Source organism: Taeniopygia guttata, chromosome W, assembly GCF_048771995.1.
Source record: "Taeniopygia guttata chromosome W, bTaeGut7.mat, whole genome shotgun sequence".
Classification (NCBI taxonomy): Eukaryota; Metazoa; Chordata; class Aves; order Passeriformes; family Estrildidae; genus Taeniopygia; species Taeniopygia guttata.
In genome coordinates this window covers 26,712,970-26,732,812 of record NC_133064.1, presented here as the reverse complement: position 1 = coordinate 26,732,812, position 19,843 = coordinate 26,712,970, and the positions used below count along the sequence as shown (strand labels likewise).

Below are 19,843 nucleotides of genomic sequence, written 5' to 3'. Positions count from 1 at the left end.
CTTATTTTGGCTTTTAAACACCTCTATCACCAATAAAAGCCTAAATCAACTTGTTGAGTTTCTGGAGCAGGAAACCCATTTACTGCCCATCACTGAAATGAAACACCAAGTCAACAATATTCAGTATGCTGGAATACTAAATTTGCAGGTAAACTATATTCTACTCAACACAAATCAATTTCACTTAGACATTCGCATGGCTTATGTGCCATAATAAATTCTACTACTGATCAACAGTAATGTGCTGAATTATATTAAATACCCGAATCTCATTCTCCTTTATGAAATTCTTTTATAGATTCTTTGCAAAACAAAAGAGCCCTTTCAGCTGTAAAAGTTAAGCTATTATGCAAATATTATAAAAATAGGAAAGTTAAATTAGGACCTATATATTCACACAACAAACTGCTTTTTCTTAAGTACAGCTGACATAATAAGAGATGGAAAAAACATGCATTTATAAACATATTTAAAATTAAGAAGAGAAGACACTGCTATAGAATTTCTAGTACTCTGCCATACAGCTATTTCCTATGTTATAATGATACTGGTGATACCTATATTTCTGGACTGATAAGAATCACACCACCAACGTGCTTTAGTTTCTTTTGTAGCTAAAGAAGTTGATTTGTAAATTTAAACTATGGCATACACTCTAATGAGAAATAGATAAAATATATAATTAAGTTTCTGGTTCAACTTTGAACAAGCTTTATATCTAGTCACATAACCAACACAAGCAAGACATTAGTGCAAAAGGGAAGCTGTCAGTTGTACATGATGAGTACTCTTTCCCTAACTGCATGATGTGAGAGAACAATTATCAGATTAAAAGTTCAAGTGGATTAACATGAGAACAAGAGACATTTTTTCTCCCAAACTTGGCACTGACTTCCAGAGGATCATCAGGAAAGCAACATCAGTGTCCTAGTTTAGGGCAAATTTGGGGAAAACCCTCTGGAAGGAGCCCCCAGAAAACAAACCCCCACGGCCCCTCCCCACCCACCTGGTTCGGGAAAAAATTTCCTCTGAGAGAAGTGGAAAAGAACCTGTTTATTCAACGAACAAAGCACCCCCCAGCACCAAAAAGAAAATTAACAACACCAGATGACAACAAAACTCTTTCACCACTCTGACGAGATGAACAAATCCAGAAAGTCTTTCCTGGGAGTGGTTGCCCGGGTCTGGGCGCTGGGGGATTGCTCTCCAGCACTGGGGATGGTTGCTGCAGATGACCAAAATGCAGGATCTCGGTGCTCCTCGGTGTTTCCCAGGTCCCAGTCCGGAGCAGGTTGGATGGTATTCAGGAAGAGGAAAGGAAAAGAAACAGTCCAGGGAAAGAATTGGACTGCTTAGCTAAACTAACTAGGAAGCAAAGGCGAAAGCAGAAGCAAGCAAAGCAAGCAAGCCAAGCAAGCAAGCCAAGCAAGCAAGCAAAGCAAGCAAGCCAGCCAGCACTAGCCTTTTCTAGACAGCAGACCATGGGGGGAGGTGAACTGGCTGATAACAAGGCAAAACAAACCTTCACTTTCAGAGTCAGTTCTGAAAGCACAGAACATAATATCAAACGTAAACAGAACACAGGATTGGAGATACAAACACCATAACATCACCCTAGGACAATCAGTTACAGCTAGAATAAAAAAGTTAAACCCCAGTTCAGAAAGGTGATATGTGTGACATTCACATTCTCTCAACAGAGAGACATAATTCTGTCTCTCAGGATTTCTTGGAGAAGCACAGAGAGAAGAAAAGAAAACAATCTTTATCTCTGCTCCTTTGTTTTCCCCATGTGGAATGGAGATTTTTTATCTGAAGTGATTGCTTGATTGGATTCTGGCGAAGGTTGTTTGGGTTCAATGACCACTCGGATCCAGCTGTGTCTCAGACTCTCAGCAGAGAGTCACGAGTTTGTTAGGTAAGTAAGAAGTAAGTATGTAGAATACTACAGAATCTCTTTAAATAGTATATTAATGTAATATAGTATAGTTTTAATAAAGCTATCCTTCAGCCTTCTGATCTGGAGCCAGACATCATAATTTCTTCCCTTGATCCGAGGTTCACCGCATTTTACTATAGATATGTAGGTCCACAATTTGTAATGCTATGAAGGCAGCATGCTCAAAAAGCACTCCAAACAAAACTGCAAATCAAAATGGGCATTTATTTTGAAATTGGCCAACTGCTGCATAGAATTGTTCATCACAGTCACATTTAAGTCAGTGCATAGAGAAGATAAAAAGCACTTATGGTAGTTGCAAATGTTAACAAGTCCATAGAAAAAGAACAGAGTAAAAGTAGAAATGCTCAAGCAAAACCAAAAAAAGATTACCCTCCAACTGTATAAAATCCACACAACAGTTGTAGTAAAAAGAAATCAGTGGAAAATATTCAACTCAGTCCTAAACACCTGACAGGAAAAAAGGACCAGAATAGACAAACCAATGGCAAACAATTTTAAGAGTCTAAATATAGCACTATATTTCTAAATAATCCACAAAATATAACGTATGGCATATTCAAATATTGGTTAACCAACTCTGCAGATGCAATTCTAACATCGCTTTAGAAAATGAGAGCAAGATGGAGCAAACTAAAGGAATACTGATATATTGCAACAGTGCACAAGAAAAACATTGTCACTAAGCTATGCTTCAACAACAGCACTCTGTGCCTGCACACTATTATCTATGAAGCAAAACAAATTTCTCTAGCTTTTCAGGGATGTGCCCTGCATAGCATATGTTATGATTCACTATAAAACAAGCAGCAAGACATTACAATGTAGTATGATTTATAGGATGGATTAAGTTTTTTGCTATCTTTTTCTCATCCAGTAGATCTCTAGCAGTTTGTTTATGAAAGTTTGTGGCATCAAAGTGTGAACCTGACTCGATAAGAAAATTCATTATTCCTAGATGGTTGTTCAGTGCAGCAATATGTAAAGGACTGTTGTTATCAGAGTCTCTGACATTTATATTAGCACCACATTCCACCAGGATAGCAGTAACTTGTAGAGAGGGGAATTTACAAACTGGGTAGCGACCCACACATGTAGTATTCTTGTCAACAGCAAGATGAAGTGGACTGAAGTTATTCTTCCCTCTAGGCTGAAGCTTAAGAAACTTATATATAGTCTGTTTCTTAAAATGCTCCTGTTCTGAGGTGCAAGGTACTTTTTCCAACAAGCAAATTAAATGCAAAATGATAGAAAGTGCTTTGTTTAGCTGTATTGGATCAGGAGGACACTGGATTTGTTTCATGGCCCGCTCTATTTCAAGAACACTTTTGCATAGTATACCCATTAGATCATCAAATGTGACAGTAGCGCCTAGCAGGCCTTTTGCCTTGTCCTGCAGCATGAAAGAGAAGAGTTCAGCAAATGATAGCAAACTGCTGTCTGTCATAGGGCTCAGTGGATCTAGATTGCTCTGCTGCATGTCCAAAGCATATTTCCATAAGTTGATGCATCGTTTAAAGTTTCCAGAGTCTGCATAGACAGCACCTCTGTACCTAATATAGTAGGATGTATCTGGGTGAGAGGGACCAAGAATACGTTCTCTAATTAATAGTGCTTGCATTCTCATCTCATCAGGATCTGCAATAAGATTTTCTAGCTCTTCGAAGCTGTTTACTTCTTTAGCATAATCATAGGCCATAATTAGCGTTTGTGGTACAGGTCTGTTCAGGATACTAATCCTATCATTGTATCTCATTTCCATAGCTTGCTTCCAGTATTTCAAAGCACAAAGCAGATCTCTCTTTTTGTCCACAAATGTTGCTCCTAGAAGTTCCAGAGCATTTATACATTCTATCTTACTAGTCTGTTCATGTTGGGTCAGGAAGTCCACAATATTTGTGTGGCCTGTCACACTGGCTGACAGAAGAGGAGTCATTCCATAGCCATCCTTTTCCATCTTAGCACAATACTTGAGAAGCATCTTCATAATCTCTCAACTTCCAGATTCTGCACAGTCATGTAATGCAGTGTTTCCTAGCAAAAGAAGAAAAAAAAAAATTACATAAATTATAATCAAATTATAGTCCAGACATCATCCCATTAATAGGTAAAAAAAAAAAAAAAAAAAAAAAAGCTTTGACATCTACAAACTATGAAAGGCTTAAATGACAAGTCAAAAAAATTCAAGATCTGATTAAAACATCACAGCTACCACACAGTTATACAAACCAAAATACCGAAATGCTTGACATTATTACCCAAAATAATTAAACAGATTTTAAGGACATGTCTCATTATTCAAAATTTAAACCAGAATTCTCTACCACATGAGAAATTTTGTATCTGCTTTCAAATATAAAACAGAAACCTAAGCTTGCCAGCTTAAGTGGTTATATGCCTTAGTGCTCTCTTGTCCCCCCTTTGTCCCAGCTAGCTTCATGGCGGGAGGAGAACGCGGGCAATTTCCATGTTTTCTGGCGAACCCTCGCAGGCGTCGGCCGGTGCTGCGTGGGTCTGGGAGTGCGGCTAGTCCCGCGGCGAATTAAAGGAGAGACACTTTTTCTCCCGCGGGCAGAATCCCGGTTTGTTGTGGCTTGGTTGGGAAAGCAAAAACCGAAAAGGCTGCAGCGTGCCGAGCTGAAGTTTGTTCGTGCCGCCTTGCCGGTTCGGCGGTGGCGGCTGCGGCAGTCAGGGGCCGGGCGGGAGAAAAAGCCGCGGCGGTGGTTGCGGGGCGGCAGCGCGCAGAGGCCGGGCGGGAGAAAAAGCGTGGGGCGTCCCCAGCCCGTGGGTTAAGTACTGAACAGGGGAAACCCGGGGCGGCCAATGAGATAACGCCACGGGGGGTCTGGGGACAGTGGGGTGCAGGGGTACATCCAATGGGAGATGGACAGGTGGAGGGTCCCAGGTTGTCTCCTGACCCCGCCGCGTGACTGACAGATGGTCTGCGGGATGTAAACACAGGGACTTGGCACTTTCCCGGGAAGGCAAACCACGGGGGGAGATGGGAAAACCCGGGGGGTCGCTACAGAGCGCGGGGGGGGGCACATGGAATGAACTTATACATAATAAAACATATAATAACACAATTCCACAACTCCCTCTTCTGTTTTTCAAAAGAAAAGAATGAAAAATAACTTAAATGGGAGATTTTACAGTCCTGTTCCCCATCGTTGAATCCGATGTCCTCTGGGTATTCTGCTCGGTTCTTTTCTGGCTGTCTGCGTTGAGCGGTGTCAGCTCTGATGGGGCAGTGAAGTCTGGGCGGTCGATGTGCATGGTGGAATTGATGACCTTTAAACCTTTTAATATTGCTAAAACTTATAATAAGAATCATGAATGTTAACAGCAACATAAGTCTTGTCTCTGAAACGGATTGGATTTAACTTGTGAGACTTCATCCTTCAAAGCGACCTCAGCCAGTCACTTGCGAGAGGGATGAAGCTTACATCTGAAAAAAAACTGGAACATTCATCAGCATTCTAGGGAGGGGAGGTTTAAATCAAAAAGGAAGAGTGAGTCTAGGGAACTGGATGGTGAAAGGGAAGGCTCTGAAAGAGAAGGTGCTGAATCAAAAAGGAAGGGAGGAGACTTTCTCCGTCTGCGGAGGGCTGCATGCTTCACCTGAGGATCTTGTTTCTTATCAGTCTGGTGTTTGGGGACATATGGCCGGACAAACTTGGACGGGACCCATCTCAGGCCTGAGGGCGTGGACACGCAAGCGTATCCCCGTCCCCAGGTGACTAACTCATGGGGCCCTTCCAGCTGCCAAGTCTCTGGATTTTTGACGATCACTGGTGGTTTTTCCCTAACCTTGCTCAGCTCGTGGTTGCCAAAGTGCCTGGTGATTGGCGGGTTGAGGTTTTCAAAAGAACAGTTCAGGAAGTTCAGTGTAAAGAGGGCACGCGCGAGCCGAACTTGGGGGGACTCAACCTTCATAGTTGGTGTTTGTTGTTTCAGCATGCGTTTGAGACTCTGATGAGTCCGCTCTACCACGGCTTGACCTGTCGGGGAATATGCGATGCCAGTTTTGTGCTCTATTCCCCATTGCTGCAGGAAGCTGGCAAATCCTTTGGATGTGTACCCGGGGGCATTGTCTGTTTTTATCAGTTTTGGGACGCCCAGCATAGCGAAGGCCTGTATCAAATGCTTTTCAATGTCTTTGGCTTTCTCCCCTGCGTGGGCAGAAGCAAAGACTGCCCCAGAGAAAGTGTCTACAGAGACATGGACGTACTTCATCCTCCCAAAGGAATGGATGTGAGTAACATCCATCTGCCATACCTTGCAGGACTTCAGACCCCTAGGGTTTGCCCCTGAGCTCACCGATGGTAGGGGGAGTGACTTGCAGGATGGGCAGGTGGCCACAATGGCTCTGGCTTGGTCACGAGTAAGGTGGAACTGCCGGACCAGGCCGGGCGCATTCTGGTGGTAAAATTGGTGGCTGATCTTAGCCTGCTGGAACTTATCTGGGAGCAGTGCTACTTGAGCCGGGGCGGCAGCGAGAGAACTGGCACGCCGATTACCCTCGGCCAAAAACCCTGGTAAGTTGGTATGTGACCTGATATACATCACGTAAAAGGGTTGCTCTCAGTGGGAGACTAGCTTAATCAGTTTCGAGAGCAACTTGTGCAGGGCTTCGTTGGACACACCCTGCAGTACAGCATCCTGCGCTCTAGACACTACGCCAGCTACATATGCCGAATCGGTTACCAAATTAAAAGGTTCAGAGAATCGCTCAAAGGCCCTGACGACAGCAGCCAACTCAGCTATTTGAGGGGAGCCTTCCACCTCCACAATGTCTGTCTCCCACTGCTGCGTCTGGGGGTCTTTCCAAGTTATCACAGACTTGTGAGAACTCCCAGACGCGTCTGTAAAAACTGTCAAGGCTTTGAGTGGCTTTTTGCTCTGAATTCGTTTGATGGACAATGCGAATTGAATTTCTGATTCAAAAATTTTGTGGGCTGGTCTCAAAACTGAAATTTTGCCTGTGTAGCTGTCTAGAGAGAACTGCAGGGATTCATTTTCCTGTAACAGATGTTCTAGCATGGCCTTGGTGAATTGGCCTGATTCCAATTTGATGGGAATGTGAATGCATTCAAAGTCACATCCAGCTAGCTCTCGGATCCGTGCTCTTGCCTTGCGGATCAGTTCTGCTACTAACACCTGTGGCCTTGTCATTCTCTTGGACCGATGGTGACTTAGGAAGACCCATTCTATGATGGAGAGTGGGTCCCTTTGGTCCTGGCCCTTGCCCTTCCCTGGGGTGTCTGTCCATTGAAATATCACACCATGGAGGTGCGGAAGCCTGCCCAATATGATGAATTTAAAAGGCAGGTCCGGATCGTACCGGTGGGCCTGTCTGGCAGACATTGTCTCCTGGACCCTAATCAAAGCTGCGTGGGCCTCTGGGGTGAGTTCCCTGGGAGAACTCGGCTCCTCCCCCCCTTTCAATAAATCGAAAAGAGGGGCTAGGTCTCTGTTTGTGATGCCCAACCATGGCCTCACCCAGTTCAAAGAACCGCACAGCTGCTGGACGTCTGCTAGGGTCTGAATTTTGGTTTTGATGGCCAATTTTTGCGGAGTAATAGTCAGCTTGGTAATTTCCAAACCCAGGTACTTCCAGGGTGGCATCTTTTGAATCTTATCCTCTCGCAGCTTGAACCCTGCAGCAACCAACGCATCGGTTGTCAGGTTAAGCGCGTGTGTAAGGAGATCGTCATTGGGAGCACAAATCAAGATGTCATCCATATAATGCTGGATGATCACGCCCTCGGTGGCTGTACGGACTGGGGTCAGCAATGAAGCTACGTACCGCTGGCAGATGGTGGGCGAGCATTTGAGGCCCTGTGGCAACACTCGCCAATGGTACCGCTCCATTGGGGCTTCTCGGTTAAGGGACGGAACCGAGAAGGCAAAACGCGGTGCGTCTTCCGGGTGGAGGGGGATATGAAAGAAGCAATTTTTGATGTCAATCACAGCCAATTCCCATGCTTTGGGTAACATTGTGGGGGACGGCATCCCTGGTTGGAGTGGACCCATATTTTCGATCACATTGTTGATTCCACGGAGGTCGTGGAGCAGCCGCCATTCGTCTTTGCCTGGTTGTTTCAGGACAAAGACGGGGGAATTCCAAGGAGATGTTGTTTCTTGGATATGTCCCTTGGCAAGTTGCTCTGCCACGAGCTTTTGGAGCGCTTTTAATTTTTGTTTATTGAGCGGCCACTGCTCTACCCAGATCGGAACATCAGAAAGCCAATTCAACTTTTGGGTAGGACGCTCCTCAGTGACCGCTGCCCGAAAAACCTGGGGGGTAGGAATGGTCAATGTGACCCCCCACTGGGCCATCAGGTCCCTTCCCCACAAGGGCTCTGTGTAATCCAGAACAAACGGACGCAGGTAAGCTGTTTGTCTGTTTGGCCCCTCAAATTTGATGATGTTTTTAGATTGTTTTGCCAATTGTGCCCCTCCAACACCTTGAATGTGTCCAGCCACGTCCTGCAACTCCCAATGCGACGGCCAATCCCGTGAGGGAATGACTGTGACGTCTGCCCCTGTGTCCAAGAGGCCGTTAAGCCACTTGTGCTCACCTCCATTCCACATGTAACACTCAATTTTAGGTCTATCCTTCCCAATTACCTGGGCCTGACACACCTCGTAGATCTCCTTTGCGGTTTTCATCCATAGATCTTCTGGGTAGACGGGGGCCCCAGATGCAGCTATGGCCTGGGCGATGATTTGCCCTTTGGGAAGGTAGACTGGCGGGTGAGCACAGTGCAGCCACAGCACCAGATGTTTAGGGTTTGCCGATGTTAAATTGGGTGCGATAGTGATGTTGAGTGGCGTGTATTTTGTGTCCCCAAGGACGATGTACTTACTGTGGAGTTTCCTCCAGGTCCCTGGGTCCTGTGTGTCCACTGTGACAAAGTACCAATTGCTGTCCCTGAACAGTAGGGGTTCGGTTAGGGCCAACCTGTATGGAGAGAAGTTGGACTGGGTGTTAAGGATGGGCCTGGGATGGTCGGGGTCCCGAACAAGCCATGCCTGCGAGATGAAATTCCCGACTCCCCCCACGCAGGCTGGTTCACCAGCTCTTGTTCCCCTATTGTGCACTCCAATAATGTCATGTTTGGTATTATAGTTATTGTCCTCAGGTGGGTATGTTAATGTGTTGTCCCTCCTGCCCCCTGATGTTATGTTTCCCACCAAATTTGTGTCCTCACGCAGGGAGGGACTGCGCTGGGAAATTAGTTTTTTGAATGTCCCCCTGAGTTGAAGGCACTTTTCCCCTGCTGCTGGTTTTTAAAACGCAAGAAGTCCTCTTTGAGGGGGCAGTGAGATGCCCAGTGTCCTTTCTTGTTGCAGAGGTTGCAGGGCCGTCCTGGATGGTAACCTTTGGGTGGTGGCTCAGTGAAGCGGCGTGAAGGAGCTGGAGCCACGGATGGCGTGTGGGCTTCAGCGAAGAAGACTCTCTGTGATGGCGTTTGGGGTGTCCCCTGAGGGTCCTTTGATGGCAGGGTGACCCTTCGAGCGCACACGTCCAGCATGTCTTGGAGCGTAGGCTCTGGGTCGAGGGGCAGGCTCAGCATTGCCTGTCGGCAGGCCTCGTTGGCGTTCTGCAGGGCGATCTGCTTCACCATGCCTTGCTTCAATCCCTCCTCTGGCACCTGCGATTCAGCTGCCCTGTACAACTTGTCTCTGAAACTAACGAAAGATTCCTGTGTCTCCTGCTTTATAGAAAAACAGTTAACAACAGGACCACGGGGTTTTAACTTAAAAAATGCTTTTTCTGCCGTGTTGGCAGTTGCTGCCAATGCCCGTCTTGGAATCTTTTCAGCCTGTGTTGTTGCCACCTCCCAATCCCCCATCCCGCACAGATGATCAATGGTTAGCATCCCTCCATAGGTGTCGGAGGAGGTCTCGGCTTTTGCCCAAAGTTGGGGTAATGCATCCCATACCTCCCGCCTCCATGCGGACTCCCATACCAAAAACTCAGCTTGAGTAAGCACACACAAAAACAGAGCGTGCACGTCAGCAGGGACGTACTCGTTGGACGAAAGTGTGACTTTTAAAAGTCCCCTAAAGTATTCACTTTCCCGACCAAAGTCTTTTTGGGCTTTGCAAACATCTCTAATTACAGCCTGTGGGATAGGGGTCCACTGTGCCAGGGGTCTGCCCCTCTGCCGCGGGGTGTAGGTGACTGGTGCGGCAGAAAAGGCAAGCGGGGGTTGCGGCAGGTCGCGGCTTCCCCCCTCCCCCCCCCTCATCCCCCGCCCCCCCCCCCTCGGGAACCAAGGCGTGGGAACCAGAGGGCGGGTCGCGGGAACCGAGGGCGGAGGCAGGACCAGGGCTACGGGGTGTGGCTGGTGTTACCTCACCCCTAGGGGCGAGGTCGGAGGGAGGACTGATGAATGATTCATTAGGGGAGGTGCCAGAAGGGGGTGGAGGGGAGGGGTGGGTGGAGAAGTCTCTGGAGTGGGAGGGGTTGGCTGTAGGGTGAAGGGGGTCGTTGGAAGACAAAGCACGGAGGGAGGGGGATGGGCATGCCATGCGGGCCCCTCCATCTTGTGCCCTGGGGCAGGGAAGGGAATCATTTTGGGAAAGGTCCGGGAAAGGTCCTGGAGAGGAATCTGGGGTTTTAAAACTCACAACTTTGCTACTATGGGGCAGGGCTGTACAAAGAGAGGAGGTTTGGGGAGGGGAAGGGTGCAGGGCGATGCCAGCATTGTCCTGCGATGGAACCTGGGGGTTGACAGAGAGGCCAGATTCTGCATGCGGCTGGTTTTGCTGGGATGCCTGTCTGAGAATCCCCGGGCTAGGGAGAGAGGGATAGGAGAGGGATTTTGGGGGGATTTGGGGGGCTTGGGAGGCAGCGTTCGCCCTGCGGTGGCTCTGGCTTCCCTTCGCAGTCATTTTTGACAATATTTCTCAATTGGATTGCTAGATGGATAAAAATTGAGAGGGACTGATCCTCCTTTTGGGCAATTTCTTTTTCAACTCGGTCCCAGAATTGAACGTGGTACAAATTTGCCTGTGAGACATCCTGGAAGGACTGCAGAAGCCACCGTGCAAAACGCTTCACGTCTGATTTCTTACATCTCTTTCCTCCCCCAACTAAAATTCCTAGGATTTGAACGTAAATTCTCTCGTGTGACACAGACATTTTTGCACCCATTATGTCGATGTTAAGGCGTGTCACAACCCTCGCGGCTGGTAAAATAACAAAAGAAAAAAAAAGACACCTATCGGAGCGCTGGGAAGCCTTCCCTTACACACTCCCTGCAGCGGGAGACAAAATGTGGGCTCTTATCGCCCTCTTGTGGGAGAAAGAGAAACCCACCCCAAAAGGAGCAAGGCGTACCCAGCCCAGGGGGACCCCGGTAACTCACCACGGGTCCAGCGACGTCCGAAGGGGAAAAGAAAAGTCCAGCTGCGAAGTTTTTGCCGTGGGGGGGCCGAGCTTCGGCGGTGCAAGCCAAAGGTGCCGGCCCCACCCCTCTGGAAGCCCTGGCTCATTAAAACGGAATCGCGGCTTGCGAGGGTCTTGTAACGTCCACGAGGTAAATCCACGAGCTTCTCGGGGCTCGGTGGTCCTCAGTCCGTTTGCCTGGAGCTCCCAAGCAACGTGGTGGGCGCCACAACTGCCTTAGTGCTCTCTTGTCCCCCCTTTGTCCCAGCTAGCTTCGTGGGGGGAGGAGAGAGATTTTTCTCCCGCGGGCAGAATCCCGGTTTATTGTGGCTTGGTTGGGAAAGCAAAAACCGAAAAGGCTGCAGCGTGCCGAGCTGAAGTTTGTTCGTGCCGCCTTGCCGGTTTGGGGGCGGGGTGGCGCGCTCCGAAGCTGGCCGCAAGCCAAGAGAGGCGGCGCGCGGAGCCGCGGCGCTGTGGCCGGCACGCGCAAGTGTCCCGGCGGGAGCGGCCTCGGCGGTGGAGCAGAGCGGCCGCGGGGCAGTTCGGAGCGGCTGTGGCAGCGATCGCGGAGCGGAGCGAGCGGCCGCGATCGTCCGGGGCAGGGGCAGTGGTGGCGGCGGCGGCGGCTGCGGCAGTCAGGGGCCGGGCGGGAGAAAAAGCCGCGGTGGTGGTTGCGGGGCGGCAGCGCGCAGAGGCCGGGCGGGAGAAAAAGCGTGGGGCGTCCCCAGCCCGTGGGTTAAGTACTGAACAGGGGAAACCCGGGGCGGCCAATGAGATAACGCCACGGGGGGTCTGGGGACAGTGGGGTGCAGGGGTACATCCAATGGGAGATGGACAGGTGGAGGGTCCCAGGTTGTCTCCTGACCCCGCCGCGTGACTGACAGATGGTCTGCGGGATGTAAACACAGGGACTTGGCACTTTCCCGGGAAGGCAAACCACGGGGGGAGATGGGAAAACCCGGGGGGTCGCTACAGAGCGCGGGGGGGGGGGCACATGGAATGAACTTATACATAATAAAACATATAATAACACAATTCCACAGTTATATTTTCCCTTCTTCCCTTGTCAAATTTCCTTCATCCCTATCTCTATCCATAATATAAAATTAAAAATAAGATTTGAATAAAAATTAAAGCTGTGCTAACTCAACACTGGCCTTGCTCACTGCTATACTGTAGCTCTTCCTCTCTCTTTCATCCAAAGCCTTTAATTAAAGTGGTCCAAGGTAATAATTGTACATAGAGGCAAATACAACTCATCACAACAGGCCCTTCATATCAGCCGGGGCCTCAGAGACTGCCAGAATATTCTGAGGGACCGAGTTATTTTGTCAAGCCTATGTATACACACAGACAAACTATTTCTAGTACTTTATTAGGTTTTTATTCTGAAGTCCCACATAAACCCCTCCTCTGCTCAGGATTCCCAAAATTAAAAAAAAAACCCAAGCCCCCAAACCCAAACAGTGCCTTCAACACACAACATGCAGCCATTTGTCTTATAAGTCATATCATTTACAATAAGATTATTTCTTATGAAGAGAACATGCAATATCATGCTAAAGGCATTCAGGTGGCACTCATACTATGTGGTGAAATTTCCAGCAAGCAGTAATGTCAACCAACTGCAAAACATTTGTAGCAAACTAAAAAGAAATCATTGGACACCACAATTAAATGTCAAACTACTGTTTTAAGTAGGAGAAAGTTTTGCTTAAGACCATACATGAGTAGTTCACTCGGGGAGACAGGAAGATGGACAACGGATAACTCTCTCTGTCCTCCCCAACATAATAAAGCTTCCTGGGGTTTTTATTGCTTTTAAAACTACACAATTTAAACCTAGCTTCTTTTTCATATATACTACAGATTCAGGCGTACTAACTTTTCAGCCTCCCACTACATTAACATGAAAATAATTAACAGCATGCCCATGTAAGAATCCTACCCTCCCACTCCCCAATTTAAATGTCTTATACCACTAGCCTTGCAATTTCTGGTTTACTGGCTATCAGATCATCAGTATCTGTTATATCATCAGCAAGTTTCCACATCCTCAAGTCAGAGAACCCTTTTCCAAGGATTCTGTACATTCATAGTCATCTGATTTGGCTTTTAAAATGTTCAGAGAGAAAGTTTCATAAACTTTCTCATTTGCATTTTGGCAGGCTTTTTTCTATGACAACAAGACACTGATTTGCAGTAGCCTTTTCTTTGGATTTTTAGAGGTATAAACAGAACTGAAGTAGGTAGAGAAAGAAATCAATAGGGATGAAATCTTCAGCTGATGTTTGGGAAAAGTGCATTTTGTAGGTATACAGTCTCCTAATTTCAACAACTTAGCTTAGACTTGTCTTAGTACATTTTCCTAATGTACTCCCCTCCTCTCCCAGGCTGTTATCTGTAGAATGTGCAGTTTACCTTTTACATTAGTGTTTAGCCAGTAAAACTCAATTTGGTCCCTAAAGTGTGCCTGTGATTTGTCTTAAAAGCTAAACAGGGCATCAAAATAAACACTAGAAAGGTATTTTGGAAGCTGCCACTCAAGACATGATCTGGGATGAAAAAGATTCAAAACTACAAGTGTTTCTACCAATACATGTCAGAATGTTGTTTTAGCTGGGCAAATTAAAAATTTAAATTTCAAAATATTCATATACATATTTTAAGTTGTATTTGAGGTGCCAGTTGATTTTTAAAAAAATACAACCTCACCAAAAATTTAATTGCAGACCATACTGTACTTGTTAAAAGTTATAGTCATCCTTAAGTCACAACTATTTCATCTTTACCTATTATCATTCACAATCTTTTATTTCTACCTTCAAGTCAATATTTTTAAGATATTAAGTCATAACAAATGCATATTACAGACAAACATATCAAAATGCACTAGTACCACCAAAGTTCTTACAATTAACAACTATTGATATACATATTGCTATATTTGACAATAGGATCAATGGCAACTATTCATAATACACATTGTAGATCCATCACCACATACCTATGACATTTATGCTCTTTTATCAGTTACCATAAATGTATGCCATGACACACTAATAGTGCAAAAAGTCATACAAATTAGGCCTAGCCAGTGCCTACATAATTCAAGAACACACCAACAGTTTACATGGCATTCATTTACAATGAAGCTATGCATAACACGTGGAAATATTCCTACGTCACCAAGGGTTTTCAGTATTCTCTCCATCTGGATCTCCTTTATTAAGACTTGCTTTTTTCTTACTGTCATAGTTATTTACTCATAGAGTGGTTACTGAAAACATATCAGGAATAGGGTAATTTCTAGCTACTTATAATGTAGTAGGCCTTGGAGATCGCAGTTACTTCAAGCAATGCACAAATGAATAAATGAAAGTGATCACCACTAATTTTTAGTGGCTGCACTTCAGTTTGACTGGATGCAATGGCAGAAGGAAGGAAATATAAGAATACAAGCTTCAATAAACCAAAAGTGGACATGGGCAGATAGATGGGTATAGAATTGACAAATTAAACAAATCCCCCACACACACACCCACACAGCCCAACCTTAAGAATTAACAAGAATTCCAGACATCTACATAGTAATTATGAAGTGTTACATTTGAGAGGACATGTCAGTTAGCCTTGATATCTAAATCAAGGTCTATGTTCCACAATTTACCCATTTCAAAAATACTGTATTATCTATAGTGACAGGAATAAACAGTGCCTGAACATATCTATGCAATTCTGCAGTTAAGGCAATCCAATTTTTGTACCAATTTCTTTAGTAAAAAATTAAAATCAACATTATATCTACTGCTTTATTAAAGAGAAAATAGTTTCACGTTTCTTTCTAGCCCTACTTTAACAGGGATAATATGAACTTTACACAAATGCTTTGTGTATCACAGAACTAATTCCCCAACTATCCAGTCTTGCAACAAAAAACCCAAACAAACAACCCAAACCAAAACAAGACAAAAAAAAAAAACCACCAAAAAAAACACCAACAGGCAGCTCATCAGGGGAGATGTGTCTAATGAGGTCGTGTCAGGAGCTAATTATTTTCAAAATAGGCTGATAGCTTGTGACATGGGAAGGAAACTGATTTGGCTCGATCTGCAACCAATATTAACTACATCTACTAAAGTTTGCAAAATGCTTAATCAAAATTCTGGTAAGCAAAACTTTTTAAATAAAAAATACAATTTTTAAAGTATGATAGCAATGTGGCACCAAACTAAACATCTCTTACTGAAAATACACACTCAGCTGCTGAACTTTACACACTGGTCAGTCCTTCAAATTAAATAATATTTTCTTCATATGTTTAAAAGGAACTGAATGTATATTTTTGCAGCCTCATAGATGAAATTAATCACCTTCAGAAAATGAAATTGTTCATAAAACAATTTATTTGCTTTTTTAAGCAGACCACTTGAAGGAAATAGGTCCTCTGGTAACTTTGACTTTTGAAGAAAAAATTATTGATATGTACATACATACAAACATAGACAATGCAAAAGAAAACTGTTTTACATGTCTATACTCAGTATACTTGACAAGGGAAAATTAAAGGTCTGTCTTTCTTTTAAAAGTAAAGTAAAAATTGCAAAGAGCTCTTAACCTCAACAAGTTGTTCTAGGTTCTGTAATAGAATAATTGTTCCCTTGGTCACAAAAGTACTTAATGATAACTCATATTACCAAGATTAATAATACAAAGTGGCAGTAACATAGAAAATGTTGTAAATCATTGACTTTCAACAGGAACTATTTTTTTGTATCTGAAATATGCTTCCTTGAGCTTCAGGAATAGAAAGTGAATTGCTAAACTTACAGATGCAATTTTTTAATTCAAAAATAGAATGCTCATCTGAAAGCCTAAATGGGAAGAGAAAACAGCTCATTCCCAAACAGATGATTCTGGCACACTGATGTCGTATGCCTTTTTTTTTTTTAAGCTTCCTATGTCCATATGAGTTCAAATCTAAGGAAACAAATTTATTTAGTGAAAAAGACCCATATTTCAGTTTATGCACATCATCTCACTTTCAGTGAAGTTGGTTTTACTCTTTAATTGCAGGCTACTTGTACTTCCTTATCTCATGCAATAGCTTACTAGTGCTAATCAACTCTTCCCTACTTTCTTGAATTGCAAACAGCTAGTCAGAATGAGAAATAGCTTAAAACATTAAGTGAATTTCAGAAACATACACTAATTAAAAGGATACTAATGTCTCTTGTAAAAAACTGATTAAGTGAAAATTTCAGCACCTGCATATTCAGTTCAAACATCACATATATGAAATGGTACCACCTAGCATTCCCCTTCAGAGTTTAGCATATTCAACCACTTTGTGAAAGAGCTTAATATACAGTAAAAAGTAATAAACATCCTATCAATCACTGCAGGACTTCTGAAAGCAGAACAAAAAAACCCACAAAAAATCTGGGAGAACTTGTCTCAACTGACAATAGAACTAAATAAACATGGCCCTTATCCAAAGTCAAAAGACTCCATGTTTACATCAAGGGTTGAAGCTTTACCTTGAAGAAAGTAATTTAAGTGTAGATCAAAAAGTCCTCATGATGTGTCAGAGAGCTCCAACTGATGACCATAGTAGGTTTATCCTAGGATCTCTTATATTTGAAAAAAGACATTTCTGTTTATGTAACTTTTGTGTTTAACCTTTGATGGGAAGAGTCGTAGCTTCTACCACTACAACTACTTCTTCCCCTTCAGGGTTCATATGCATTCCTCTGATTCCTAGGCATGGGTTCCAATTACACTGAATCACTGCGGCAGCTATATAAAAAGCCTGTCACAAAGGCTGTTTATCCTGATTCTAAACTTGATGGTTTGAGTTTTGATTTACATACCTGTGCTGGTTTAAAAACACAGATGAAAAATTAACCCCCACTTAAACTGCTCTCTTCGTGTCCCTCCCGCTGCCCCCCCTCTGGTGAAAGGGAGACTAAAAGCAAAGATTCCAAGTTAAGAATCATTTACTTGAAAAAAAACAACAGTAATGAAATAAGACAAATTAACAGTAACTGTAGCAATGTATTTGCATAGCTTAGGGCACAGTGTGCTCCAGCCAAACCACTTATTAGTTATTCCTATCAGCACCCTCTGGAATTCGTCAAGGTTACTTAGACATAAATTGTGCTAAATTAAGAAAGAAGAGGCTGAGAAACAAAATGTCAAGACCACAAGAACTAGAAAAAGGAGGGCGGTGAAGCACCTGGACTGTAACCAATCACATATCCTGAAAAGTGCGTACAGAGCGCATGGACAAGATAGAGTCACCAATCAAGAAATGCATGATCGACACGTGCAGTAGTGTTAGAATGCATAAATAGAACATAATGTAAACAATAAAGTGCCTTCTGCTTAATCACACTGGTTAGTTATCCAGGAGTCCTGATCTCCCGCAAGCTGGTGACCTGATGACGTGATGCTGCGGACCAGACCCTTTGGATTCTGAAGGGGTTCTGCTGAGCTGAAAAGGCAGGAGGTCCCGGTCGGACATCACCGTGGCGGGACCGCGGTGGGGGGAGTTGGAGGATGGGTCAGGGAAAAGTGCACTTATGCTGCAGTGGACACCGGAAAAGGTGAGCGACCGGGGGCTGGTAGGATGGGAAAGGCACAGTCCAAACAAGAGCAGGCCACGCTAACTGTCCTCCAGCTTATTCTAAGAGAGAAATTAAGTATGACCCAGAGGTCCTGAAAAGACTATTCAGATGGGGTCAGGAGAGAGGATTTTTGCCACACCCAAGAGCATATTGGACATCCCCGAGTGGGAAAAGCTAGGAGTCGCTCTCTTGGATGCCGTAAGTGTCGGGTCAAAGGAAACCAAGGGACTTAGCACAGCATGGAAGTTAATGATAACGGTGCCAAAGCAGTTAAAAGCAGAAAGCTGCGGCAGGGGCAGCAGTTGCCTTAGAGCCAGACGATCCTGCAGTGGCCTTCCCAGCGTTTGTGCAAGAATTTTTTCGGGGAGGTGAGCCAATTATACCCTCCGTACGTTCTTCAGCCGCGGAGCCAGAGTTACAGGCTCCACAGGCAGTCTCAGACAGTAACAACGCGGTGCTACAGCCCACCCTGGCTTTGCAACCCGCACCAGAACCAGAGAAAATGGACGTGGATGCGCTGCTCCCTCCTCCGGCACCCTCCTCTGTCACCGGAATTACCCACAGGGTATCCCGTGGTGTCCCCTGAGGAATTAACAATAGCATCGGGGGGTGCGTATTTTGGTGGGAAGACGCTGCATGTTACGGTGAGCTCCTGGACACCCTTTTGTCCCCCCTTTCCCTGTGCCTCTGTGGCTCTGATCATGATAACCCCTGGACCCTCCTCCCTGCCCCAACAGGGTTGGCAGGGAGCCAGGAGAGCCCACCCTGTCCAAAACCTATATAGACCCCTGAAACTTCCTGCTCTTTCTCTTTTGCCCCGCTCTCCATGGACACCACAGAATAAAGAGGGCTGTTCCAACTTCCCTGGGGTAAGGGCCTCTTTTGAATACTTTTCCCTCTCCTGGTATTTCCTCCCCTCACAGCCCCATATCTCTGAGCTGGTCGGATCCTAGAGGGGGCTGCGTGGAGGGGGGAAAACTATAGAAATTACAGTTGGCGCCCAACGTGTGCTGCCTCTGAGCCCACGAAGAAGCTGGACCCCATATATCAGGGGAATTCAATAGCTTTTGGGACAGTCAACTGCCCTGGTACTCTAGCTGCCTTTAAAAGCTTTGAGTGACGGGGACCAGTCGGGGACCTCTGCCTGAGTACCCCAGAAAGAGCCGACTGGAGAGGGAATCCCCACAAGTTTTCACAGACGAACCCTGCAGTGCACAGGCTTGGTAAGTTCTCCGATCGCGGAACCCGGGACCACGCCTGGCTGGGAGGAGTTACCATAAGTGACTGGGGGGGCTGCTTGCGAGGGGGGTGCCAGGGACCCTCTGCAAGTCAGCGTGGAACCGGTGGGCTGCGCATACCCACGTTCCAGGGGGAATAGACACGGGAGGAGCGGGCTGAAGCCGCCCCGGCAGCTGCGGGACGAGCGCCCCTCCCCCTGTGCCCCCCCGCTCGGGTTTTCCACTGAGGGAAATTCGAATAATTCGTGCTGTGTTATTAGCTCTGGTGGAGAGTAGACCAGTGATACGATTAAGATCATGGGTACTAACCTGTCACTTGAACAAAAGAGTATACTAACACATCTTAGCAATAATTTAAACGATGTATCATTCTCTAACAAGCTTCTCCTGTGTTTTGTGTGCTGGCTAAAGGCAGAAATACCAAATTTTACTGTGCGAGAACTGAATTTGCTTGCTTTTTGGAATCAAATTGGACAGATATTAACTTTAAAAGTCGAAAATGGTGAACATAAAGTTTCTCGATTTATTCCGATATTTTTACAAGCACGCAAAAAGATTTTAGAAGCAGAAAAGAGCATGCAAACGCAGACCCACAGTTCTAATACTCCCTTTT

The 19,843-nt window shown here is 45.4% G+C and overlaps 1 pseudogene; it reads right to left on the bottom strand.

Moving 5' to 3' along the window:
- Positions 1–2,684: 2,684 nt before the first annotated feature.
- Positions 2,685–19,843, bottom strand: part of LOC116806859 (protein fem-1 homolog C-like) — a 38,875-nt pseudogene continuing 21,716 nt past the window's right edge.